This window comes from Rattus norvegicus, chromosome 16, assembly GCF_021556685.1.
Source record: "Rattus norvegicus strain SHRSP/BbbUtx chromosome 16, alternate assembly SHRSP_T2T, whole genome shotgun sequence".
Lineage (NCBI taxonomy): Eukaryota > Metazoa > Chordata > Mammalia > Rodentia > Muridae > Rattus > Rattus norvegicus.
This window is the reverse complement of record NC_141549.1, coordinates 85,692,501-85,720,173: the sequence shown is the minus strand read 5'-3', so window position 1 is coordinate 85,720,173 and position 27,673 is coordinate 85,692,501. Positions and strand designations below refer to the sequence as shown.

Below are 27,673 nucleotides of genomic sequence, written 5' to 3'. Positions count from 1 at the left end.
CATGCTCCATAGGAGAGCCTCTGCCTGGGACCCAGAGCTGGGGTTGTGCAGTTAAGTTTCAGGAAAAGCCTGAGAAGGAGAGACGCAGGATCATGGATGGGGTGTGGTCCTAGGTAGAGATAACTACTGCCTCTCATCTGAGCTCACACAGAGAGCTGGGAGGAAAGTCAGGCCCTAGTGTCGCACCGATAGACAGAAGTCCAGGGCACAGAGAGTTGGCCGAGGTCCTTTTTGGGGTAGACCTGCAATGACAATGGTTCTCTGATCGTCTTTGAGCCCTGTAACAGGAGGACTCTGTGGTCCTCTCTGGCCCCATGCTGAGCTCTCCTAGGCAGGAGGCCTCCCCTATGTCTGTCATCTTTAGATACCTTCTGTCTTAGTCACTATTCTATTGTGAGAAGATACCATGACCGAGGCAACTTACAAAAGGAAGCATTTGATTGTCAGCTCGGCTCGCCTGCAGTCCATCATCATCATGGTGGGGGCCCTGGCAGGTGGGCAGGCATGGCACTGAGGGAGTAGCTGAGAGCTCTCATCTGATCCACAAGTAGCAGGCAGAGAGAGGGAGACGGGGCTTGGTGTGAGCTTTTGAAACCTCAAAGCCCACCGCAAGTGTTACACCTCCTAATATTTCCAAAACAGTTCCATCAATTGAGGACCAACCATTTAAACATTTGAGCCTGTGGAGGGCAGTCTCATTCAGACCAGCACACCTCCCCGCGTGCACATCCTGCTGGGGACATGCACCATGGTCTGGGTTGGGTTTCTGAGCACCTCTGTTCATCCCTCTTCGTCTTTAGGATTCTCTGACCCATGATGGTCTCTCTCTGTCCGAGTTGTGAAAGGACTTTGTCTTCTGCCATGTGTGACACTCTTCAAAAGCCAAACCTTCACGTTAAAACACCACCCACCATATTTATCTCCTTGCTTTTGCCTTGGCTGCACAGGGTACTTCTGCCACTGCTTTCTAAGCACAGTGAGCTCTCTCTCTCTCTCTCTCTCTCTCTCTCTCTCTCTCTCTCTCTCTCTCTCTCTCTCTCTCGTACCTATAGGTGTGCCGTGAAAGTGAACTTAACACCAATACGAGTTGCAGGTATTTCCACGCTGGCTAACACGATGTGATTTCTTGAGTGCATGGTGATCATGACTTTGGGTGCTTTTTGCTTACTTTCTGGTGGGGAAATCAGAGCACTGGGGGTATAGGCTCATCTGTCTCTGGTATCAGGACATACCCTACTCACAGTGGAAGGGCCTTCTGGACTGGTGATATTGTTCAGTGGGTAAACATGCCAGCCATTCAAGTCTGATGACCCAAGTTTGATTCCTGGAAAACATTAAAAAGTCGAGTGTGTTGACAGGTGTCTTTAACTCCAGTGCTCCTATGCCCAGAGCAGAGTCAGAGACAAGGGAGTCTGCAGGTTTGTGGGCCCGCTAACCCGGAATGTGTAGAAACAAAAAAGAACCTATCTCAACAAGGCAGAAGGTGAGAACAGACGCCCTAAGTTGTCCTGTGATCTCCACATATGTGCATGTGTTGGAGCATGTGCATTCACACACACACACACACACACACACACACACACACACACACACACACTTAGCCATACACTGCATGTGTTTGTGCCTGTTCTGTCTCCCCTGTCTTGCTTAGACTGTATGCGTTCCTTTCTCGAACACATCAACATCTACTTTCACCTGGCATTTAATGCTTGTGTTTCCAAATCCGTATCCTTTTTGATTTGCTCATGTATTTTTCTTTTTCTTCCTTCCTTCCTTCCTCCCTCCCTCCCTCTCTCCCTCCCTCCCTTTCTCCCTCCCTCCCTCCTCCTTTCTTTCTTTCTTTCTTTCTTTCTTTCTTTCTTTCTTTCTTTCTTCTTTCCACACAGGGTCTCACTTTGCAAACTTGGATGGCCTGGCCTAGAACCAGAACTCACTGAGGGGCACCTGCCTTTGCCCCCCTCCCCCTCCCCCTCCCCCCAGTGTTAGGATTAAAGTCATGTGCCATTGCACCTGGATCAAATGTCTGTAAAAGAAGATGATGTGTGATGACTGAGCATTGTCAGATGTCCTGACTGAAGATCCCAATACTCAGAAGTGACACAGGAATTAGGGTGTATGCCCCATGCCATTCCGGAGCTCCGATTTCCGAGGAAAGGTTGGTGAGAATGGATATCTCGGGGGTGGGGTGCTGAAATCTTTTCTGGTTAGAGTGCCCATAGGAGCCAAGAAGCACTGAGATCGTCTAGTTGCAATGACAATGTAGGGAAGATGAGGGGGCAGAGGGAATCCCTTCCCACAAGAAGGGTGCCCTTGACTTGTGGAAGATGCTGCCTCCCCAGCCCTATTGGAGCCATCCTCATCAGCTTCAAAGCTCAGATTCAAGACTCGTTCTGTTGGTCTCAGTGCCCATGCCCCACCCACTATGCTCTGGAAAAAGCCGGTGACCTGGGCAGTTAAACCCCAAAGCAGATGACAGGCCTGCCAGGCTCTCAGTATCATGGCCTCCTCTCTATCTCCACCAGATGCCCTCCCCTCTGGTGGTGGTTGGGACCGCACTCCAACAGCTTGGCCACTCCAACTACAGGGCCTGAGGGGCCCTGGGTAACCTTTCCAAGTCTGACAGGGGCTGGTGACCAGAGATCTCAAGGTCACGTCCTCCAGTGGAGCTGATGGACCATGGAAAGGTTGATAGACAGGGTCTGAGTGGAGCAGTCACTGGTGGCAGATATGGCGGTTGTGTGCAACCAGAGTGGTGACTGCTGAGTCAGATTCTGAACGCAAGGGTCTGTGGGGCAGCTGGTCATATGACTCTTCCCTGCGATATCCACTGTGGAGTGTCATATAGCTGTCCTGTGTCCGTGTCTCTCATGAGCCAAGACGGTGATGGTGCCATAGCCCAGGGCTGTAGGTCTAATGTCCTGAGATGTGTAGGGTGACAGTGTAAGAGAATGAGCTGGAAGAACACGGTGGGAGGACTGGACTCTGCCTGCTGCTAAGACCAGACAGTATCACCCCCTGCTGACTCACCTCAAGGCTGCCCAGGAGACAAGCAAGCTTCTGCCAGTTTCCCTATTCGGGGGAGGGGTGGTGTGGGTTCACCTCCTTTCACTGGTCCTGTGCATCTTCTGTGATGCTTGGAAGGCAACCCTGCCTGCTGTAGATGGAACTCCTCCTGTCACTGTTGAGGAAATGAGGCCCCTGGGGAAGCTAGACTTGCTGCCATGTTGGATGTATCATGGTAAAGTATTGCTGTTTTCCCAAAGGGTCCTGCGTCCCCTCAGTGTGGGTTGTGGAAAGTCTGGTGCTTGCCTCGCTGTGACTCTCGTGTCTTCTCAGTCTCAGAATCTGCACAAAACTTAGCTCCGAGAAGGCTTCTCCTCTCCGTTTGTGGAGCACGGGCAGAGTTATGATTGTGGAGTCCTGGGAGGCTACATTGGCTTTCTGGAACCCAGGTTCTTTAATCACTAGTTCAAAATGGAGATGGAGCCCCTCACAGGATCCACTCTTTTCTTGCCTGACAATGCTTTTGTGTCTGTGCTTCTAAATTCAGGAAGTCTGGGCAGAAGCCGCCGTCAGAGGCCAGATCGTCCTGTGTGTGGATGAGAAGCAGGAGGAGTGTAGCAAAGGGTCTGTGAGCTGACTTCTAAGATGCTGGGAAATGGAAGTCTTGCACTAATATCTTATTACCATCTTATCTTTTTAACATTAATATGTACAGTTAAACACACTTTTGAATTCATTCACGGGTTCTTGTTTACTTGTAGCACCGAGCCTGTCTGGGTCAGCATCTGCTGTTTGCTTCAATGCCCAGGATTTCCTGTTTTAGAGCTCAGGCTGGCCCATGAACTGCTCAGTCCCATTTTCTAATATATCTATATATAATCTATTATGTAACTATGTATCTATGTCTGTCTGTCTATCTATCTATGTATCTATCTATGTATCTATCTATGTATCTATGTATCTATGTATCTATCTATCTATCTATCTATCTATCTATCTATCTATCTATGTATCTATCTATGTATCTATGTATCTATCTATGTATCTATCTATGTATCTATCTGTCTGTCTATGTATCTATCGATCTATCGATCTATCTATCTATCTATCTATCTATCTATCTATCTATCTATCTATCTATCTATCTATCCAGGGACTCACTGTGTAACCTGAAATTTGCCGTGTAAACTGGGCTAGCCTGGAACTCATGAAGATCTCTGCCTCCTAAGTACAGCATGTCAAAGGCATGTGCTAGCACTCTTAGCCTGCTCTGACTTGCAAGCTGCACAATCTGGGGTTCTAAAAGCACTACAGGTGTCCCTAGCCCTGTGTGTGTGCGTGAGTGTGACAGAAGAGAAAGAGAGATAGAAAGAGACACAGACAGACACAGAGAGAGACACAGACAGAAAGACAGAGATACGTAGAGAGACATAGAGAGAGATAATGAGGAACAGAGAGAGAGAGAGAGAGAGAGAGACAGACAGACAGACAGACAGACAGAAAGGTTCTGAAGAGGCCCCTGAGGGTCACCAGAATGAACGTAGTTGAGTTCACTAGCTTTTTGGAAACGATGACAGCTCGGAAATTTCCTCTCTATTGTGTATTTACTACTCTAGAGTCTACTCTCTGGACTTGGGAGAGTGGAGCCTAGAAATGAGGAGGACTAAAGTCTCATGCGATAGCCAGCTTTATTCAGAGCATCAGACAATTTATACCCTGATGGTTAAGAAAGATCTCCTCAGTAGTGCATACGTGGCAAAACCACGTTTCTCCACAGAAGTGTGTAAACAAATAATCACCAGGTGTAATGAGTAACTCCAGAGAACTCGCTCCTATCTGATACACCTGGGAGGGGCTTGAGAGCACCGTCCAAGAACAATTCTGTGGTTTTGAGGAAACTGAGGTCACAAGACTCTTGTCTTGGTTTCTTGGAGTTTTTTCCCAAGCACCCAGTTCCTGTCCCAAGAGTTCATTCTTGGATCTTGTTCCGACACTTTTGCATATATACTGATTGACCCAGGAGTGCACTCCCTGTCTGCCATAAGTATTATCCAAGTTAAGACTTACAGCTAAGGATACTTGCACTTTCGGGGAGTTCTGTGGGGTAGTAGGTTAGGAAAGCAAATTCCTAGGCCCTAAACAGGTTTCTCATCTCACCGATGCAGGATTTGGGATCTGTTTCTCTGACGTCCTCCCGGTGATCGTGAAGTTGGGATCCAAGGCCACGTCTGGAGAAGTAGCCCACTTCCTGGCCAGTGTCCCTGCGGCCATATTTCCTGTGCTCCTCTCTCGCCTAGGCAGGGACAAGACCTGCCTGGGAACTTGTGTTTTTCCTTCCTCAGAACCAGTTCCCTTCAGCTTCTCTTGGAACTCAGACTTTTCCCCAGATTTCATGATAATATCTCAGAGTTCACGGTGCTTCATGCTCTGGTCAGCTCTGACCAGCTCCTGTGCTGTCCTTGGTGATGAACTGACAGGCATTAGGGGTTTGGTGGTCACTGGTGAGGGGCATGAACCTCTATTCTACCCTCTCCCCTCCCTCCACATCCTAGTCTCCCAGGCATAGCACCACACTCTTGTGCTTAAACAGCCATAGTGATTTCCAAACTTTCCGGGAAAGAGCTCATCCTGGTCTGTGATGGCCACCTTCTCACTGTGTCCTTAGAGGATGGACTTAGTCTCTTCTTCCCCTTGAGACCACAATCCTGTTGAATGAGAACCTACTCTTATGACCACATCTAACCCCGATGACTCCCAAAGGCTGTCTCCAAAGACATCACCTGGGCTCTGGGTTCTAACATGTGAAGTTGGGCCATAGTTCACCCCAGAGCACTACTCTAGATGCCACATCGAATAGCTGTAAGCAGAAAACAGGTTGTCCTCAGAATTCATGGGCTTCTGTATTTGTGAGCTCCCTCACTTGCCAAAATTAATCTCTAACCCCTGAATCAATATCACACCCCTGAGGCCTCTTGCAGGGTTTGCTTGGAGTAGTGAAGAATAGGAGTAGCGTCCGGCGAGTTGTTCTAGCAGAGCGGGAAGAAGCTTCTGCTCCCTGCAGTTTGCTATGTGACCATGCAGTCTGGCGTCCCACACTCAGGAAGGCCACGGTGGCCAGTGGAGAATACATGCATGAGTTTGGTTTGAGAGCTTGCAGCTGTGGTTTTCTGTGAAGGAAACCAAACCATCTAAGAGAAACAGGCCAAGGTCTTGGATTTAGTCGGTTGTCAAAAACAGGACCAGATATCTTTCTCCTGGGACTAATGCCTGGGGTTTGCTGAGTTAGTGATGATGGTCTTCGGTGGTTCCGCTGCAGACTCTGCCCTTTCCGCCCTGGAGCAGGCTGAGTGTGCAAAGCCAACCAAGTCGGTTTTACTTTAGCCACATGGCCTGTACCATAACACCGGTGACGAACACTGCATGCTTGAAGTGTGTGGATGCTCCATGCAGGCTACTCTCCCCTCTCCCCCTCCTCCACATCCTAGTCTCCCAGGCATAGCACCACATTCTTGTGCTTAAACAGTCACAGTGATTTCCAAACTTGAGCCTTGACACTACTGAGGCCAGGTTGGTGACCATGACCAGCTGCCATTTCAGAGCTGGGAAGGGAAGTCACTGACAGTGACCTCAGAGATGTTGTCTGAAGATTCAGTGTGGTTCAAGGAGCACACCCACTGTGGATCAAGGAAGACACACAGTGTGGATCGAGGAACACACTGGCTCTCACATCACTTGAGCTACTCTGGTAACTGATGCCCCAAAGGAAGTCTTGAGTGATGGGTGGACTACTGGGGCACTGTCAGGTTTGAGTTCAAGGCCATCTGAGGTAACTTATCCTATCTGTTGGGGCTGCGGGAAAGGGCTGGCTCACCTGTGTCTGGTTAGGTGCATTTGAAGACAGTAGAGGACAGGCTCCTAACAGAGAACCAGCTCAGTTACTTTAAGTTTTAGAACCAGGGCACCTTTATCTTTGCTTTGATGAGCTTTATTTCTTAAAAAAAAAAACAAGAAATAAACATTAGCAGGAATCAGTGAAGATCACACTTCGCCAATGGGTGTGGAGACGCTGTCAGCCCTCGCTGGACCGAGACAGTCTGATCTTGCCTGACACGCTGGAACGGGCCGGCTGTCGGCCCCAGCATCGAGTCATTTTACCGTAGGCTCTATTTGCATAATATCAAGTGCAGGTTTCTTTGGCAACCCCGTGAGCTTAGCTGTTTTTGCTCCGGTTTTAATGAAAGGAGACGTACGCGCATGTGGTGCGAGCCATTTTAACAATGACTATCCATATTATTTAAACATTTGCCCCTGGACTGTTCCAGGGAGCACTCGAGTCCCCACAAACTTCCTTCTCCCTTGCGGGAGGAAAACAAACAAGCCAAGAGCTCTTCCCCCGACACCCAGCCTTGCAGCCCTGGTGCGGGCACTGGGCACCGGTTACATTCTGGGCTGGACCGCTGGCCGCGGCTGTAGCTTTTTTTTCTTTTCTTTTTACTTTAAGCTTCAGTAAATGGGAACGCTAGGTAGGGCAGGAATGTTCTCTTCCGTGCCCTGGGTGAGCCTGGCTGAGGGAAGCCAGATAACTGCCACTCAGCACCCCGACCCATCCTGCACCCCGACCCCTGGCAGCCTGCAAGCGCGGCGCTAATTCCTGTGTGAACTTTGTCCCCCGGGTGTGTGTTTTTGGAGCGTGCTGGGTGACATTCAGCCTCCACATTCATTTTTATGATAATTCTGAGCAAATTGTGGTGCAATAAACTCTTCAAGCCTGTCTTTCTGGTGAAAGCCGTGAATCAGTCAGCCTGGGCGTTTTGGGGGCTTTTCAATGTATAGTGATCATTTAGATTTGACGAGCATTGTGAGACCTTAGCGTGCCTCCTCTCCCTTCCCTGTCATTAATTCCAGCCCGCACCATTCTGAAGTACGGTGAAGGATGGCTGAGAAATCACTGCCCTCTTCAGCTCTGTTATTGCATGAAATAGCAGCGCAATAATTTTTTGTCAATGTTTTACTCTAAAAGCTTTCTACGTCAGTTTTGAAAGGGAAGCAATAAAGCCCATTCAATGGTATGAATAAAAACCCTTTGAGGGTTGAGAGCAGAGCCTCCTTTCTTCAGCTGGTAATCAAATTGGAGCTAAAATGAAATTGAGTTTTCTTATGAAAATAGCCTTTGTTGCTGGGAAGGCTGGTAATTCATAAACAATAACCTGCTCTTTTGTGTGGATAATAATATATTCATGTTCTTTCAATAGGGTAAAAGCCAGACCTAGTGCATTATGGTACAGTAAAAATAGCAGAAGGGGCTGGCTGGAACGATCTTGAAGAAGAAGTGTAGCATTTGGGGACGGCACCTCCGGGTCCCTCTGAAAGCCTCCTTGGCTCTCTGTGCGTGTGCTGGGTTCCGGTGGCTGATTCGCTGTGACCACACAGCATTCGGGTTAATTGTGGATGGCCCCAAGCTGCGCTCGTCACTGCGAAAGCTGCCGTTGGCTGTAGTTGGCAACCTGCTTTCTGAGGGAGCAACTCTGCGTTGACAGGGATGGAGGAGTCCACGGGCAGACGCGGGCTGGCACCAGGTAAGGTGACTGGTTCCTCTGGAGTTTTGAGAAGATGTTCTAGGGCTCGACTGGCCCTGATGTGGGTGTGCGACTGCTGAGGGTCAACTTGCTATGAGTCTTTAGCTAAGTCCTCTCTGGGAGTTGAGGGTGGGGGGCAGACATGGGTCACCAAAGGGGAACATGTGTGTAGCTGTGAACCCAGATCAGAGGTGGGTCAAGGTTGTTGTGCTGTGGGGTTGCTCTGGATGAGACAGACCCTCCTGAGGGGACTCCAAGGTTGTGTCTTCTGGTCCCTGGAGGTGTTTGCTCTCACAGCCTAGATCTAATGATCCTTAGAGACCCACGGTGTTGGGAGCAGATGGTGTCCTTATGAGACCTGTGTTTGCTGGACCCAATCTGGGAGTTCTCTGTGGGGAGCTTTTACTGTGCCGAAGATGTCTCTCTCAGTGCAGGATGTGGGCCACCCAGACTTGGATTCTCAAGTTGGCAGAAAGTTGTGCTTTGGTGATTGTAGACATGTGTGACATCCTTGTCTGTAGGTCGGATCATGGAATCAGACACAGTGTTCCTAGACCCAGCACCAGGGCAGGGCAGGCAGATAAAGGGGAGCTATCTTTTGAGGTCGTTTTCTGTTACTGGGTCCATGGCGTTCGAAGTATAAATGAGTGTGTAGCCGTCCGAGGCTCACAGCCTCAGAAAGGGCAGCCATTCCACAGACACTGCCACTTTGAAAGTACTTTTCGGTTGCTGTTTAAATTTTTGGCTTTGAATTAGGTTCGGTGGACAAATAAGAAAGAGTAAAAGAACTCAGCTTGAGGTAGGATTTGGGGGGGGGGGCAGTGGGGACAGACGGAGTCTGCCCAAGCTGCCGAGGGAGCACAGGTGGGTAAAGGTTGGCGATTTCATAGCTGCTGCTTCAGGTCTTACCCTGCGTCACCTTTTTCTGAGGCTTCAGAGGAACCAGGAGTGATTTTTACTTTTTCTTTCTGGTTCAGCCTAAGGTCTCATCAAACTCCTTCCTTGAATTAAAAATTGGAGACATTGACGAGAGAGCCATGGTATCTATGGCTGTGCAGTTTTTTTTTTTTTTTTTTTTTTTTGGTTCTTTTTTTCGGAGCTGGGGACCGAACCCAGGGCCTTGCGCTTCCTAGGTAAGCGCTCTACCACTGAGCTAAATCCCCAGCCCCGGCTGTGCAGTTTTAAGACAAGAAACTTTGACAGTTTCCACCAGAGCTGGATCATCGAGGGGTGAGCCTGCCTCCACCCCACCCCGGGAGTTGAGAGCAGGAGGGCTTACGTGTTCCCAGCTGCATAAGGGATGTGTGCTGGGTTCACACTGGTTATCGAGCACTTCTGTGTGGTTTGGGTATTTGAACAATGAAATTGCACGCTTGATAAACGGAACTTTTAAAGGCACACAGTGGAAGCTGACAGTTTGGTAACATGTGTCATTATCCAATTAGCTAACACAAGGTTGTTTTTATACCGTACTTAACACACCTCTGTGTTTTCAAATCTTAGCAAATATTACTTTCATCAAAGTCTTTCAGAAATAAAGGTTCTAATTGTATGCGTTTTATCCTGCTGCTCTTGTTATTCCGGGCTTTTCACCGCCATGGCCATGATCCCCTTCAAGCGGTCTGATTTTGAATTTAATCTCGAGTTCATTTTGGGGGAGAAAACCCAGAATTCTTTTGGCTTTCATTCTGCACTTTGTCAACGTCTCCCCTCCCCCTCCCAGTTCCTTCTCCTGCTGGCAGAGCCGCAAGCACCGAGCTTTTTATTCTTGTAATGTGAAAGGCAAGATTGCTAATTGTCAGAATTACCTTTCAGTGTGTTGTAATGGAAACTAGGGAGGAAAGTTCATGGAGCGGTTTCCCTGTGGAACAGCGGAAAACAGTTTTTAGTTAGAGAAAACTGTTACTTAGTCTCCACCTGGACATTGTGATTTCGTCATCTTGACTCTGGTGTGCGTGGGCCGGCTCTCATCTGAAGCCTGCGTGTTTCCACACAGAGGGGGTTCAGGGCAATGTCTGATGGGGACAGCTGAGTGCCATGGCAGAGGCCAGGCAGGCAGCCCTCGAGCCACAGTGGCAGTGTCTGGGAAAGATCACGTGATTTGGAGGTCCCTGGCCGGAAGCCCAAGCCTTTCTCTAGTTCCTAAGAAGAGAAAAGCAGCTGTGCGCACTCTTCTGTCTTGAAGACTTGGCGATTTCTTTTCTTTCCTCCCCCGAGCCCCTAGTGCTAAGATGGATGCCAGGGTTTTTCTCATGTTTGGCAGCCTTCACCACGGAGCCACACCCCCAGTCTCCTGTCCACTTCTGGATGTCCAAGTGTCCCTTGATACATTCCTCAGAGGCAGACCATCCTTTGGCGAAAGGGTCCGCAGCATGCGCTGCTGTGGATCTTCACATACCCTGGGCACAGCTCTGCCCCGCCCCCAGGATCCCTCAGGAGAGAGGACTACTCAATCCGAAGGTCCTTCAGATGAGGTTTTAAAGATGGCTTCCCAGTGGGAAGTGAATCTTCCAGCAAGATGGGTACGGTCTTGTTGCTACTAAAATGTCTGCTAAAACCTCTGGTGCTGGGATGAAACGCCACCAGGGCTTCGCACATTCTAAGCAAGTGGTTACCTCTGAGCTGCCACTCCAGTCATTGTTAGCGAATTTTAAAATCTTAACGTGATTGCAGGTCCCATCCTACTGAGTCAGTTCTTCAGCTCAGACTGGTGTCCTTGCTCCAGTCTGCCCCTCACGTGTACTGTGAGGAAGCCCCTGCGCTGTGAGGAAGCCCCTCCAGTGCGGCCCGCAGCGGGTGCCCCTGGGTAGGCTGTTCCACGGGAAAGGGCTACTTGCCTTCCTGAAGATTCTATCCCACCATAGACAGGGAGGACTTGAGAACATGGAAGTCGGGGTGCACGCTGACAGGCAGGGTGCTAGGTGTCCTAGGTGATCCAGTGAAAGAACTTGATGGGTTCCTGGCTCTGTACCCACCATGATCCTGAGTGAAGAGGTCACACTTGTACCTGGCTAGAGCTTTACTTTCCCCGACACTCAGGGTCTGGAGTCAGTCAGGGTACATTGTCTCTGACAGGCTTCTACCTCATGCTCTGGGACCGAAGTGGTGGTGCCTTCCATGGGGGGTCCTGTCCTATGATCTTTGGGCATATAGTAGCTTTACTACTAATACTTGTAAAGGGGACACATACTTGCCTAGGTCACTTTGCTATTTCTGACAGGTAAGGGTCCCCTGGTTTAGCCCGACTTTGGAGAGTGAGGCTAGAGTGTGGTAACTTTATACTAAGGTCAGTGTGGACACAGTGGCATTTGTCTTTCCATCCCCTCCCGACCCAACCCTTGCTCCTCCTCAGTCTACCAGTATGTGCTTACTATGGAAGGACTAGGCTGCTGGAAGGCTGTAGGCGACTTTGGCACTGATGTGGAAGCTGGGGCGAGCTTTCGCACTAGCAAGGACAGTGATGCTGGTGGTTGCAGACCTTTTATTCCCCCGAGAAAGCTGTGAAGTTCCACTGTTTACCCTCTGATCCTGACCCACCTGACCTCTCTATTCTGAAGCTTCAGGCCTAGGGTAAATGCCTTTCCACTGTGGTATGCAAATTGGATCCCAGAAGTTCAAAGATCTAACAAAACCTGTCACCACTTGGAGATTCCAGGCCACCACTCCTTCTATTCCCCACTCCCACTGCCCTGCCCCCTTGATGGAAATCAGCCCTTATGAGCCTCCATCCTGGCCAGCATAGACTCATAGAGGTCACCTGGTTTGCTCAATGGCTGGAGCTTTCTGCAGCTGCTTCTGAGGGACAGAGCTTACCCAGAGGCCAGATGCAGAAGGGAAGGCTTTATCACAGTTCTGGTTTTGCTCCACAGAGCTTGTTGCAAGTATTCTAAATCAGGACTTATCTAGAAAGCAGGAAAGAGTGACTCCTGTATCTGTGGGAGGTATTGGATCAATGCTTAACATATGATTTCTTTTTGAAAGTTAAAAGTGATATTTTTGGGAATACAATGGTTCCATAAAAAATCTTGGCCCCTGGGAGAAAGTATTCAGTCCAAAGGGTGTTTTCAATCATTTTAGAGACAACTGATGTGTATCTGTATGTGCATCTGTGCATGCACATGTCTGTGCATGTGCATGTGTGTGCAAAGTGTGTGTCATATGTGTCCAGGTGTGTGTGCACACAATGTATGTGTGCATGTGTGCACATGTGTGTTTGCACGTGTGTGTGTATATGTGTGCATTTGTGCATGTGTTTACTTGCTTGTCTGGTTTGAAACACCCTGTGTAGACCAGTTTGGCTTTGAGCTCACTGAGATCCTCTCCAGCCCAAGTGCTGGGATTACAGGTGTGTGTCCACAAGTATGGCTCTGCCCTGAATTTCAATATGGAGACTAATGATTATGTATCGTCCTTGAGGTTCCCTGTGATGGTGGTTTAATGCCTCATGACCATACTCATTTCTAGGGGCAATGGTTGGAATTATCATCATTTCCCCCCTCAGTGTTGCTGTATCTTTAAAGATTGCACAAGTCATTGTATTACACAGTCTGTTGGTTCTAGAAAACCAACACTGGCTCTAATGGGGTGTGGCACTTATGGAATGGGTTCCAGGCCCCATGGAGATGCCAAAGTCTATGGATGCTGAGTCCCTGGCCCTGCCTGGTGTGCTGTTTGCAAGTGACCTCCACATGAATTCTGCATGCTTTCGGACCTCTCTAGTGACTTATGACACCCGACACAAGGTAAATTCTGGGATGCACTCATTGTTCTGTGTTGTTTACTCACTGAAATGCATAGAATATGAACCACCTTTCCAGCTATTTTGCTTAAAAACAATGGAAGTTGAGTTCTATTATAAGTATCTTGGCTGTCATTCTTGGTTTATAGCAGAGAGTTTGAAATCTCTGTTTATGGGGAAAAGACTTAACTTAGAGAAAACCTCTCAGCACCTACAATGGGCAACACTTAGCACTGTTGATATTAGATGTAATTTCCTCCTTGGGTCTGTGTCTTACAGTGTGGTTATCTCTTCCCCCTTGGTCATTTTCTCTCAAAGCAGCCATTACCTCTGCATGAAAGTGTGGCCTTCTTCCTTCTTTTGGGTTTTGTTCATTATCTGGAATCACCTCTTTTCTCATTCCTGGGACCTTGTGCTAAGAAAACAAGTTATTTTCTCTGAGCCTCTGACTTGTTTAACTCCACACACGTGCATTGTCATGGCAATACCTTGCCCAGCAACACCATGAAGCACATGACAGTTGTCAACACATGCACAGCTCACATGGGGCCAGTGAGTGAGCACCAATGCCCCAAGCCCCTGAAACAAGCTGACTAGTGAAGATTTTGTCTCTTGCCATAGCCTGGTCTAAGTGTCTGTCTTGCCTTCCAGAACCTCCATGTAGGACTTTGACCCTGAAGCCAGTCCTACACTGTTCTCCAGTTTTGGAATATGAATCTTAGTCATGTCTTCTTCATAGACAGCTGAAATAAACCCAGGAGATACCCAGGACAACTCTAGAAAGGGGTCCTTGTCAGTCTGTGTGGAGAATCCTAGGTCCTGGGTGCTGTAATGTGCTATAAGGTCTCCATCTGAGAACATGGAGCCTGGGTCATCACCCACTGGGCCAGGAGGGCATCAGAACAGTAGGTTGTGAATTTAGGGTGTCATGGAAGCTTCCACCTCTCAGATCCAAGGACAAGTAACCCATGATTCCTGGACTGCATCTTCTCTGGACGTTACATTCTTCCCAGTTTATTCATCTAACTCACAGCTTCTCCATTCTCCCTGTGGCATTTGGTCCTCAAATGGCATTTGTTGAACTTCACAAGTGGCTGGACACTGTTGCTCAGTAAGGAGATGCAGAAGTGAGGCAGAGTACAGCCCTTGAGTGCCCATCCCTTCATGGATGTGGAGACACATGATAGGGTCATTAAGTCCCTGGAGCTAGCTGCCCAGACAATGAGTAAATGAGTCAGAGCCACAGGTAGTACTTGGTACTTAAATGGTGGCTGTTGGAACTGCTGGCCACCATGGGTCCTAATACAAACTTCGCTATGTTGATATCTTGGAAATCAGGATTCCCTTTCTTATCAAACAGCCTGGATTCAATGTATTAATCTAGCCTACTCACCAACACTGAAATTATTCCTTGGAATTTGAGGAGGGAAAGGTAGCTGGGTTGGTTATTGCTGAAAACTTGCCAGCCAGAATCCATTTTCTTGGGACTTCATTGGGGAAGGAACCAGAGGAATGTTTGCCTTCCATGTGTGTTGTGGTACTCGGTTCATGACAGTTCCCTGTGTGAACTGCCTTCCATGTGTATTGTAGTATTCAGCTCATGATAGTTCCATGTGTGAACTGCCTTCCATGTGTGTGGTGGCACTCGGTTCATGACAGTTCCTTGTGTGAACTGCCTTCCATGTGTGTTGTGGTAATCAGCTCTTGACAGCTCTATGTGTGAACTGCCTTCCATGTGTGTTGTGGTACTGGGCTCATGACAGTTCCATGTGTGAACTGCCTTCCATGTGTGTTCTGCCTTCACAGTGGTACAAACTGTATCCACCCCAGTCGGGCTCAGTGCAGTGTTCTTCACACTGCACACAGCACTTGATGCCCCATTGTAAGGTACACTCAACCCCGGGCTAGAGGAAAGCTCCTTCTGTTGTGAGTCATGACCCTCAGATAGTAACTGAATGAGGAGTCACCAAACATTTGGCAATAGTAAGGATTTTTATATGTGAAAGTACCAAAAAATATTTCTCAGACCAAATGTGTGATGAATCTGAGGTGTTCCTGGTAGCACACACCTGTGTTGGTCACCTGTGTTGGTCACCTGTGTTGGTCACCTGTGTTGCACACCTGTGTTGCACACCTGTGTTGCATCCTGGAACCTCACTGCAGCTTGGGTTCTGAACACATCACACACACACACACACACACACACACACACACACACACACACGTGTTCTTCTATGATATCACCCTGCTGCAAATGTTGCTTGCAGCAGCTCAGGCCACGTTCAAGATGACCGCATGCTGTTTTTGCTGAATGTTTGCACTCTTCTGCTTCTGAACAAACATATGTTTAGTTACGAGAAATAAAGACAGCATTTTCCAGTTCCTCAACCTGTGATTCTCATCAAGTTAGTTTATCCTTGAACTGCATTGTGTTGTGCAAACAGACAGACATTAATCTATCACTATGCAAATTTGCTTTCATCGTCAATAAATGGCTAAATTACATGTACATGAAGGGACTAATTTAAGTTCCTTTTGACATGCTACCATGACTGTTTGACTTGTGTGCCTTTTATACAACTGTGTGCATGCACTTGTGCTGCACACATTTTATACAACTGCATATCTGGGGTTGCCCAGAAGTTTCTTGGGTGAAAAGGCATTGTGAATGACAAAGTGTGAGCAACCAGGATTAGAGCAAAGGCTCTGAGCCTGTCAAGGCTGTGCGCCTGTGCGCCTGTGCGTGCGTGTGTGTGCGTGTGTGTGTGTGTGTGTGTGTGTGTATGTGTGTGTGTGCACATTACTAGGTAGCAGTCTCCTTGTCGTGTGTGTGTGCATGTGTGTGTATGTGTATATGTGTGTGTATGGTGTGTATGTGAATGTGTATGTGTGTGTATGTATGTGTGTGCACATTATTAGGTAGCAGTCTCCTTGTCACATTGGGAAGAATGGCATGTGGGCACAGGTGATGAATCAGGCTATCTAAGGTGAGACCATTGGACAAATGGTCCCCCACAACAGATATTTAGAAAGAGGCATGCAGGGCTGGAGAGATGGCTCAGTGGTTAAGAGCACTGGCTGCTCTTCCAGAGGTCCTGAGTTCAAATCCCAGCAACCACATGGTGACTCACAACCATCTGTAATGGGAACTGATGCCCTCTTCTGGTGTGTCTGAAGACAGTGACAGTGTACTCACATAAATAAATAAATAAATAAATAAATAAATAAATAAATAAATAAATAGGCACAGATTCCAGGCTTTCTAAACTCATTGATAAAATGGTGGCAGGAGAGAAGGATGTATGTAGCCAACCCGACCCCCCTAGGATGCTAGGAGGGTTAGAGAAAGCCCGTGAGAGGGCTGGAAGGCTCTTGCACAATGAGCTGGACCAGCTGGGAAGAGCTGCTGGAGACTGCCAAGTCCATCCCTGATCCAGCAGAGCTGCAGGTGCCGAGGCTCTGAGGACTGTGCTGTGTCTTTGCAGAGAAGTGGCGGGTGGCCTGCTGTCTCTGCCAGAGGGAGGCAGCATCTCATTTCTGCCAGGCGTGGCTTTGTATGGTTTCTAGATGCTGGTAATTTTCCATTAACGTCTTTTTGTTTCCCAGATAAGAATCACTCATTTAATTTCAACAATTTATTTTTCTTTATGAGCTCATTGTAATAAATTTTAAAATTAGACAAGTAGAAAAATTAATAATAAAGATCACCCAAGGGCTGGAACGTGTGGTTAAGAGGTGCAGTGTTTGCCTAGCATGTGTGAGGCCCTAGACTATCCCAGGATGAGAGGGAGAAAACCACCCAAAGATTATCTCTGCCTCTAGTCTTTCTTACTTTCAACATGTATTTTATACATGTGTTGAGAAACATGTCTTTGCTTTTGCATGAGAATAGTAAGAAAACCCCTCAACTCATCCCAGTCCAAAAGCAGATATTCCATTTGGACGAGACTTGCCTAGGACTTTTTAAGCTGTCGTCCTCTCTTTGCCTCAAGTTATAGAGACACACAGCCAATGGCAAGTGCTGCTGAGAGGGGAGGGACATCCTGTCTCTGTGTCTGTGTGCCCACTGTCCCTGATTGGGAGTGACATTCATGCTCTCCCTTGGTCTAGAGGGACTGGATGTTTTTCTCCACCTCATTTTCCCCTTTACTTTTATTTTTTGAGACAGTATCTCCTTATGTAACCCAGGCTGGCCTCAAATTCTCAATTCCCCTGCCTCCTGAGTTCTGGGACTGAAGGATTGTCACCATGGTTAGTCTGCAACACTGTCCTGTCACTGGTGTGAGGCCTGCTTATTGTGGGCATGCTGATTGTGTGCAAGCTTCCCTCCATGCTCACCCTGTGAGTAACTTTACTTAAGCTGCACTGGAAGGCCACAGGCTTCTCAAATAGCTGATCGTGCCCTTAGGGTCAGGACTGAATGCCACCATAGCAGGCTGCCTGTCTATCCTACTGGGGCTTGTAACCAGTACCTGTGGACACAATAGGCTGTGTGAGGTAACAGTGGACCTCCTGGCCTCGGCTTGGATATGTTCTGTCACTTCATGGTAAAAGGACAAAGCCATTGCACAGTCTATAACTGCATCTGTCCTCACACCCACAGGTAAATATAGTCTTCACTTCTCACTAAGGACACTTCTCTTCGCAGCAGACAGAGACCGTTACAGAAAACCACAGCTGGCTTTTATGAGACTGAGGCATGAGGAATGTTCTACCCCCACTCCCACCCCCAGCCCCCATTAACCCTTTATTCACAGGCGTTCTGTCCGTGGACTGTCAAAGCTCTACATGTGGGGCCTCTCTTGGCCTGTCCCACAGTGGTGCATGTGGACCCAGGGGGACATATTTATGGATATAGAGCAAGTGCTCCAAGGCGCTGGGTGGGAGACAACAATTTGGAAAGTCTGAGGGGATGATGGATTCGTGCTGACAGCCCTAGACAACTGCACATCTGGTAAGCCTAAGGTAGCCAGCTCCAGTGCTCTATGGTCACAGCTGACAGCATGGCTGGCTCCTCCACATGTTCCAACCCTGCCTCGAGCCCCCACTTCCCTCTTCCCAAGAGTCTCAGCCATGGAGAGTGAGTGTGCTTGTGGGAGCCCAGGGATCCCTACAGCTGCTCAGAGCAGCTCCCAGTAAACAGAGCAGAGCCGATGGGAGGAGCAGGCACCTGCCACAAGATGGCAGCACCCTCAGGTGGCACCGCCTCTCCCTGTGGGGCTCCCAGCTCTGTCTCCCCAGAGAATCTTTGCCCTAGCTTGTTTGACAGCTGAAGTGACAGAGAGGAAGCAAATGGAAGGTGGTAAGTTCACAGCAAAGAACATGTGCAGAAGCATCACCCGAGCCCTTCTAGCACCTTTGTTGTTGAGGTGAACAGCGTCGTCTGCACACTTTCTTCCTGGAAGCCCACACTCTGCTGCAGACAGCAGAAGATGGGAGTGTGTGTGTGTGCATGTGTGGTGTGTGCGTGTGTGGTGTGTGTGTGTGTGAGTGTGTGTATGTCTGGTGTGTGTGTATGGCGTGTGTGTGGTGTGTGTGAGTGTGTGTGTGAGTGTGTGTGTGGTGTGTGCGTGTGTGGTGTGTGTGAGTGTGCGTGTGAGTGTGCGTGTGAGTGTGTGTATGTGAGTGTGTGTGGTGTGTATGTGTGTGAGTGTGTGTGGTGTATATGTGGTGTATGTGTGTGTGTGGTGTGTATGTGAGTGTGTGTGTGAGTGTGTGTGTGTGCTGTATGTGTGGTGTGTGTGTATGGTTTGTGTGGTGTGTGTGAGTGTGTGTGTGAATGTGTGTGTATGTGTGTGTGTGTGTGCTGTGTGTGTGGTGTGTGTGTATGGTTTGTGTGGTGTGTGTGTGGTGTGTGTGAGTGTGTGTGTATATGTGAGTGTGTGTATATGGTTTGTGTGGTGTGTGTGGTGTGTGTGTGGTGTGTGTGTGGTGTATGTGTATGTGTGTATATATGTTTGTGGTGTGTGTGTGAGTGTGAGTATGTGTGTGTATGTGAGTGTGTGTGGTGTGTGTGTGTGGTGTGTGTGTATGGTTTGTGTGGTGTGTGTGTGGTGTGTGTGTATGTGTGTGTGTGGTGTGTGTATGTGTGTGTGGTGTATGTGTATGTGTGTGTGTGGTGTGTGTGAGTGTGCGTGTGAGTGTGTGTGTGGTGTGTGGTATGTGTGTGTTTGGTGTGTGGTGTGTGTGTGCAGTGTGTGGTGTGTGTTTTATGGTGTGTGGTGTGTGCATTTGGGGGGAGTGTGTGTGTGGTGTGTGGTGTATGTGTGTGTGTGTGGTGTGAGTGTGCTTGTGTGTGTGTATGTGAGTGTGTGTTTGGTGTGTGGTGTGTGGTGTGTGGTGTGTGGTGTGTGTGCAGTGTGTGGTATGTGTGTATGGTGTGTGCATGGGGGGGAGTGTGTGGTGTGGTATATGGTGTGTGTATGTGTGGTGTGTGTGTGTGTGGTGTGGTGTGTGTATGTGGTGTGTGTGTGGTGTATGCGGTGTGTGGTGTGTGGTGTGTGTGTGTGTGTGTGTGTGTGTGTGTGTGTGTGTGTGGTATGTGTTATCTTTTTCCCCCTTATGCATACCACAGGGGCATTTGTAGTAAGAGCAAAGGGACAAGCCAGAAAAGCTGTAGAGATTAGTCAGTTTTAGGGAAGGAGGAACTTCACATGCCACACCATTGATGGGCATAGGTGGCACTTGAAGTGTCTGATGCCAATGGCCCCATTCCCTACAATAGCGCTCTGATGAAATGTAGTAGAGAGGGCTTCCATGCTCACCCCCACCCCACTCATGCCTCACCCAAGAGACTGAACTCTGTGTGTCTGAAATGTTTAGGAAGGTGATTTTGGCAGCTGAGTCTAGAAGTCTCCCTCTCCCTAGGGTGCTCTAACTGGACCCTACATTGTGTTTACCTGGTCATGTCCCTGGGCTTGGAGTCAGGGTGGCAGGCAGCAGGGGAGGTGTAGTTTCCTTTCTTTTTTCAGTGATTATCTCTTCCGTGGTCCAGGAATGGGGGCTCAGAGGCCATGTTGGTTATATGGAGACTCGCGTGAACTTTGAGCAGGGAGACTGAACAAGCTGTTGTGTTTCCTCACTCAGCCTCTTGGTGTCTTGGCAATGGTTTCACGCCATTTTCTCTTCCTCCTTTAAAAACGTGATGGGAACATGTGCTCTGAATACTTCTGCATAAGGACCCCCAGCCCGTGGTTCTCAGTGTTTGTATTTTAGGTATTAGTGTTAATACTAAAGGACTGATCTTCAGTGTTTTGAATTCTGCACTGGCAAATGTTCCTGCTCTCTAAAGTGGTTTTGTAGCTCCCAAGTGAGTACTTCCAGACTCGTAGGTTTTCAGAGTGTGGGTGGAGTGGAGCCCCAGCTTCCTGTCCTGTGATCTAGCTGAGATCAAGGTAGAGTGCCCCCTGCTTTCTTGATTTAGCTCCTGTGTGGTTAACACTCTGTCTTTGTGATCTGTTTGGTGCCATTTTGCTATCAAGACCTTGCTTGAGCCTGGACATCTCTGGCACACTGACATGCTCATGCTTAGAGTTCCCAGTCCCAGCTTGTCGTGGGACTAGAGTAGGAGAAACCTAGCAGGTGGAAGGCAGACCTTTGAAAGTTGTGCCCACCCCTGGAGGCTGGCCTTCTGCTCTCTGCTTCTGTCCATCACTTTGTGAGATTCCTCACTCTATGCCCCCACCTCTGTGGCTGGCTGCAATCCCCCTGAAACCGTGAGCCAAAATACAGCTTCTCATTTAAGCTGTTCCTATCAGGTGTTTGGACATAGCAATATAAGTAGCTAACACTCATTTCCCATATGTTTGTGGGGTTGAATTTTTTCTTTTAAAATTGTATTAAATTTCTTTTTTTTTGCCTGCATGTGTGTATGTCATGGGTATGCAGTCCAGTGGAGACCAGAAGAGGGCATCAGGTCCCCTGCAACTGTAGTCACAGATGGTTGTGAGCCTTCATGTGGGTGCTGGCAACCTCTACAAAATCAAGTGTGCTTAACCATTGAGAAGCCTCTCAAGTTTTTTAAAGTGGGAATTTCATAGCTTAAAAATCTTCTCTGTTTACCTCATGTTCCTATGCACCTGTGCTATGTCCCAAGCCTGAGAAGGCTGTAGTGCCTTACAGAGAGGCACATGTGGTTGGTTCTATCCTAAGTACTGAGTCTTAGCAGTGAACTTAATATTCACGAATGCCAACCTCTGATGGTGTCTTGCTCTTGGCTCATTGGACTTCTGCTCCTGGGAACCTCTGTGTGGTCCAGTGATGTTCTGAGCTCTTCCTGCCCAATTCTAGCTGCTCTCTGAGCTCTTCCTGCCTAGCTCTTACTACCCCAGGAGAGGAGTGAGGATGGCTGTGTTGTTTGGACTCCTCAGCATTTTCTGTACTACAGACATTTCTACCATTTCCTCCAATGCTTCTACGGCTTTCAGAAGTGTGACCTCAGAAAAGGGACTCGCGCGCTCCGTTTTGTTCACAGATGTAATGACTTTCTTGCATATTATATAGTTCTCTGTGAACGGTGAGGTGTACAAGCCAGCTCTCCACCCCGTACACGCTGCGGAGTCCAGGAAGGCAACCGGTTTCAGTACTAACGAGAAGTGTAGGGAGGGCAGCACTTTACTGTGAGATATTTTTGGCAGTTCTAATTGAGCTAGAATTCTAACTTAACGCTGTGAGGAGAAACCACGGGCGCCCTATAGCCCTCAGGGGGGCTGACCAGCTGCTTGTGTTTTACACAATCTGTTTACCATCTTTTCCATCTCATCACAGACACACACACACACGCATACATGTGCATGCACACACATAGCACACACATAAACACATACACATGCCAACACACATAATACACATACACACATGTATACACGTGCATGCACACATGTACATGCATACACAGCACACACATAACACACACATAAGCACATACACATGCAAACACACATATACACACATACATACATGTGTATGCAAACACACATACACACGTGCACATATACACATGCATACACTCACATTCAAAACATATGGGATTCAATGGGAAACCAGACATCTTTTTACATACACATAATTGATTAGATTTGGGGAATTTTGGGGGCCCAGTTCTGTGGGCTAGACCACTGCTTCTGAAGGTGGGTTCCTAAGATAGCAGGATCCAGCACCTCTTGGTAACCTGTGGACCTCATGTCTGGAGCTGGGGAGGGCCATTGGGCCTGTTTTCCAGTCCCCAAGTCATCTGGTGGCTTTGATGACAGCACTCGGGTGTACTGGGGGGACCCCTTCTCATCCTGTTGTCATGTTCCTGTCCTCCCACCTGGGGGCCGCTGTTCAGCTGTGGACTTGCTTGACCTGGATGATGTTAGAGAGAGGATGGTCCGCTATATTCTAGTCTGTGCAGTGGCAGAGCTGTGGCTGAAGGCCAGGATCTGCTCAGTCCCTGGATGGAAAGCACTGAATTCAATGGCCTTGATGCTGAAATGTCAGCCTTGGTTGTGTATGTTGGAGGCTCTGTCGGGTTTCTTTGCTCTAAGGCGACATTTTACTGTCGCAAACTGTTGGTAGAGACACAACTGAAGACTGGGGAAACATTGTGTTTCTCCTTCAACTTTCACCTCTCATCTCAGCATCCCGCCGATGTTTCTAACAATTCGTTCTTTTGGTCTATTTCCCAGATGCTCTTCCAGATGTGGTTGATAAAACACAATAGGGAATAATGGAGCATAAGAGAAACACAGGCAGCGGTCCTTTGTGGGGAAGAGCTTGATTCTCTCCCCAAATTCTTTATATTTTCATGTCTATGGATGCCCAGTTCTCTCTCCTCTAGAAACTTAACAGTCCCTTACAGCACCCAGGTCAACATTCATGTTGTTTCAGATTTGGCTGCAAAACTCACCTGTAACCCTGAGCTGTGTGGCCAGATGACTATGAGGTCTTCTGTCATAGGTGACTGGAGCTGTCATGCTGTATCTGGATGGCCATGCCTGAAGCTGAGCCTAGGGAAGGCCATCCTAACCAGAAGGCCATTTTACTGTTGCTGTGCTCCCCCAAACACTCCCAATCATCCTGCTTGTGTCCCCCACTCTGAAGTACGCAGACCCAGTTGATCTCATGGGTCATTCTCTCTAGCTCAGTGCTCCAGTGCTGTTCTCAGTGCACAAGATGCCCCCGGGCCTGGCAGCCCTCTGCCCTGCTGGCCTGCTCACCCTGCACCCCACCCCCTGCTCCCATCATGTGGGTCTTTCTGCTACAGGTTAATGTCTCCCAAAAGGCCAGCTTGAAGTGGAGTTGTCACCTTCTGAGACAGCATCAAAGTGTCTTTCCCCTTCTCCGCTTGACACCCATAAGTGATGGACGTGAATAATTTCTGGTTCCCCTCCCAGCTTGATAGTCTCCTACCCACTGTATCAGGTAGTGGTGCCTCTATTTTACCTGGCCTTTCACACAAGAAGCTCGTACTTCTAGAGCAGTGGTTCTCAACCGGTGGGTTACGGCTCCTTTTGGGGGTCGCATATCAGATATCCTGCATATCAGATATTTATATTATGATTCATAACACTCCAAAATTACAGTTATGGAGTAGCAATGAAATAATTTTATAGCTGGGGGGTGGGGGTCATCACAACACAAGTAACTGTATTAAAGAGTTGCAACATTAGGAAGGTGACCAAGCCAGCTCAGTCAGTCAGCCAGGCCTCCAGGGAAGGAGTGAGGATTGAAAAGACAAAGACAATTAGATAAGACTATAACATGACTCCAGCCATGGAGGCTGAAGTGGGTTCATTATTCCCAGTCAGCTTTTATATCATTCTAGGTACATCCAAAACATGAGGTCAGTTCTTAGATCAAAGACAAAGCAATCAAGCGAAGAAGTAAACAAGGAGACCATACTAGAAAGCAGTAAGTGAAGAGATCACACAAGGTAATGACTAAAGTAGTCAGCAAAGAGATCGCGTAAGGAAGGAATTCAGCAAAGCAGTAAACAAAGCCCATGGACACTGTTTCTAATATTCTTACCTGAGCCTACTTCCTTGTCCAAGCCCAGTGACAAATGCCAAATTCCTAGAAGCAGCCAAAGGCTGTCAAGAGGAAGGTTGAGAGCTGTGGTTTAGTCTTCCCTCATTTGGTTGGCATGTGCTAACATTTCAGTCTAGGTCCTAGGAACTTTAATCTGCTGTGGCTAAAATTATAATTCTATGACAAAGGTCACTGAAACAAAGGAAGATACGGCTCTGAAGGACAGGTCTGGGGTGCCAGACCCTTGTAGGAGGTAGTCCTGGGGTGACAGAGCCCTTGCCAAAGGCTATATATAAAACCACGTCAGTGAGTATACTCCAGCTATAAAATTTTATTTCTGAACAATAATTCCCATGTCTGTCCTGGCATTGTGTTTCTCCAGGTACCTGCCTTTGGCAAGGGTCTTTGAGGTCATTTGGGCAAGCTAGAGGTTCAAGGCTAGAAGTTAGACTCTTACTCAGAGAAGGCGAGAGAGCTGATAAGTGGGTCCTATGGGGAGAGCTATGTCATCAGCAGAGCTGCCCTGAGAGCTTATGTCCACCCATGCAGCAGTCCTTGCAGGCCTGGAGTGACTGGAACAGTGAGGTTGTGGTAGAGAAAGGCCAGGGCATGAGTTGGTCTCTTCTGGCCCGCTGCTTGCTGCTTTGGCATGCCAGCTGCCATCGGGAAGCCATCTTTGTCCTGATGTAGCTGCAAAGGCCTCACCTAGGCTTGGAGTGACTGTTCAGTCTGTGGGTCAAAGTAAACTGTTTGTCCTTGTTACTTAACATTAGCCATGTTTGAACCAAAAATGGACCCAAACTACCTTGACTGAATTGCTCCAAGACGCAGAAGTGTGAACAGCCAGGGCTCACTTTAGAAACTAATTTCTCTTGAGTTTTGTGGTTGGAGACAGTTGACTTAAACGTAAGATCAGTACTGTCAGCAGAGGTAGCTTTCTCTGATGGACTTTGTGGTGGTAAGCTCTTGTCTCTGCCTGCTGTGAACCACTTCTGTTCCTCCCCCTTCTGCCTCAGTTCTCCCCACAGGGGTTGGACCAACATTCTGTCTTCCCTTATCTTTAGAGACCTGCCTTTGTTTCTGAAAAACATGTCAGTTGGGGAAGCAGAGATGGCTTAGCAGTTAAGAGCGCTGACTGCTCTTCCACAGGACTGGGGTTCAGTTTCCAGCAGCCACAGGTGGCTCACAACCATCTGTTAATTCCAGTTCCAGGGGGGGTCCAACACCCTCTTCTGGCTTCCTGAGTGCCAGACAGGCACATGATACACAGACAAACACGTCCAAGTTTAGCATTGCACACAAACGTGGTCTCCTTCATCTCCCTCTTGGCCTTCCTCTCCTATGGTTTTTCTTGTCTTCCTCTCTGCATTGGACAGTTCTGTTTGCCTCACACATGACTCCCATAGTGCTGTGCCCAGCCCATTCACCAGACCACTATGGTTTGCTGATGGGGATCCTGTTTGAATGTCTACATATCTTCTCTGTTGCTCTGAGGGAAAACCTTTCCAAGCGTCCTGTGTGGCAGGTTGTGTGTGGGAACACGGTGGGCTCCCCAGTCTTATAGTTTGTACCTCTCATTGCTGCCCAGAGGGCACCTCTCTCCTGCTTCCTCCTTGGTGTTGTCTGAGCTGCTCTCCCTTTGTCTACTGGAAGTTTTGTGTCTGTCACCTACCTGCAGATCGGGGCCAAGTTCTTCTCTCCTAGCTGGACCTAATGCTGCTGCTTGCCCAATTTCAAAGTGTCCCAGTGCTTTCGGATACTCGCACCTATTATGTGGTGTGTGTGTGTGTGTGTGTGTGTGTGTGTGTGTGTGTGTGTGATGTAGCCTAGGCTAGCCTCAAATCCACTTGAACTTTGTTATCTTTCTGCTTTTACCTCCTAAGTGCCACTGGGATATTGGTATGTACCGCCACTCTGGTTTTGTGTGGCTCTAGGAACTGAATCCTTGACTTTGTGTTCTACCAATTCTCTCTCTCTCTCTCTCTCTCTCTCTCTTACACACACACACACACACACACACATACACACGCACACACATACACATGCTCGCATTTACATTTTTATTCACATTTTCTTTCTCCTATCTCTGTCTCTGTCTCTCTGTTTCTGTCTCTGTCTCTGTCTCTCTCTCACACACACACACAGACACATGCATACATATTTTTATCACATTTTCTTTCTCCTATCTCTGTCTCTGTCTCTCTCTGTCTCTCTGTCTCTGTCTCTGTCTCTGTCTCTGTCTCTCTCTGTCTCTCTCTCTCTCTCTCTCTCTCTCTGCTCCAGACAATCTCTTTATGTTAGAATGGTGTGATTTGACCTCTCTCGGAAAGTCTAGCATAGATGTTATTTTCAGTGAGTTTGCAAAGGTTGGGCTCATTCCTGGTGGGAAGGAACCACTGCAGCACTCAGTTTGAAGGGGATGGGGTAGTGGGGATGAGCCTTTCCAGGCACGACAGTGAAGTGCAATCACAAAGACATAAGAAGAGCATCAGGAAGCCTGAGGAAGGGTCCTCTGTGTGACTCAAGAAGATCAAGCAAAGCTTCGCAGTGTCCTAATGAGGGACAAGGTCTCACTCAGGTTGGTACAAGTGAGGCCTGAAGGAGGATAGTGAAAGCCATCCCTCAGGCACTGCTCCTAGGGCCCCACACATCTACAGCCTGTGTCTGGGCTGGCAGAGGTGCTGTCCTGGTAGAGCTGAGGCAGGGGTTCTTACTGCGCTTGCTTGGTGGTTAGCAGACAAAGGTGTCCTTCTAAAGAAGCGCCTGGTCTGAATAGGAGTCCTTTCCTTTGTCCTATGCTTCCCTTTGGTGGACGGTGGCTCACCATCCACTCAGACAGAGAAGAGTGGCAGGTTTATGTTCCCCACAGTGTACTGGGTAGGGTTCAGACAGGAGACAGTGACTGAAAGTAACTCACACGGAGGTCCTGGTCTCCTGGGGTCTGAGGTGATGTTCTCTCCTTGGAGAGGAGTAAGTGGATGAGTGGCTTCTCTTCCCTCTGGCACTGGAGATCTGGCTGTTCCTCCCTAGACCCATTTGCCCAAGCTGATGAAAGTCATGGAGAATGGGTGGCAAGGACGGGGCGTGTCATTTTCTGTCTGGCTGTTACTTTTTTTAAATGATTGGCATCTTCTCAGCGGTAAGTAATGTCCCATTCTGGTTTTATTTGGAGTTTCCATAGCAATGGTAGTGTTGTTTAATTTGCATGCACACCACCTTTCCTCCATCTTTATTTATTTATTTATTTTTGGCAGAGTTAGGGAAAGAACATTAGACTTTGGTAGTGTGCCATGTTGATGAGCGCCACCGTTTGTTAGTAATGAAGATTCCACTTGTTTGGTGAGGA

General features: G+C 48.2%; 1 protein-coding gene across 1 annotated transcript in view; it reads left to right on the top strand.

The window, feature by feature from the left end:
- Window positions 1–8,284: 8,284 nt before the first annotated feature.
- Window positions 8,285–27,673, top strand: part of LOC102553495 (uncharacterized) — a 510,601-nt gene continuing 491,212 nt past the window's right edge. The window contains exon 1 of the mRNA XM_087589474.1: window positions 8,285–8,579. The gene's annotated coding sequence lies outside the window, so the exon portion shown is untranslated. The remainder of the gene's footprint in view (window positions 8,580–27,673) is intronic.